Source organism: Myotis myotis, unplaced genomic scaffold, assembly GCF_014108235.1.
Source record: "Myotis myotis isolate mMyoMyo1 unplaced genomic scaffold, mMyoMyo1.p scaffold_m19_p_14, whole genome shotgun sequence".
NCBI lineage: Eukaryota > Metazoa > Chordata > Mammalia > Chiroptera > Vespertilionidae > Myotis > Myotis myotis.
Genome location: NW_023416318.1, coordinates 13731672 through 13732064, shown reverse-complemented (window position 1 = coordinate 13732064; position 393 = coordinate 13731672).

Here is a 393-nt window from a genome sequence, read left to right as displayed (position 1 = left end):
AATGGTTCTCTCTCATTGTTGATGTCCTCTCTCTCTCTTTCTCTCTCTCTCTCCCTTTCTGAAATATATAAAAATACTTTTTAAAGAAATATTTTGTACACTTAACAAGAACTGCGAAAATAAATGGTGATGGGGGAATGAAAACTGAGTTTGGGTGGTGGGTATACGGATTTTTCCGGATTTCTATAACAACATCAACTAGCACACCTTAATGTCCACCACAGAACAAAAGCCTCAGCGAAAATGGGGCTGGAAGAGCGGAAGTAACAACTTGGTCCTCCTCCACAGCTCCCCGCTCCAGTGGGCCCCTTGAGTCTGGGCTGGCTTTGCGCAGCCGCACTTCTTCAGACTCCGGAACCTTTGCGCGTCATTTTAACGGTTTCCAGTCGGCAG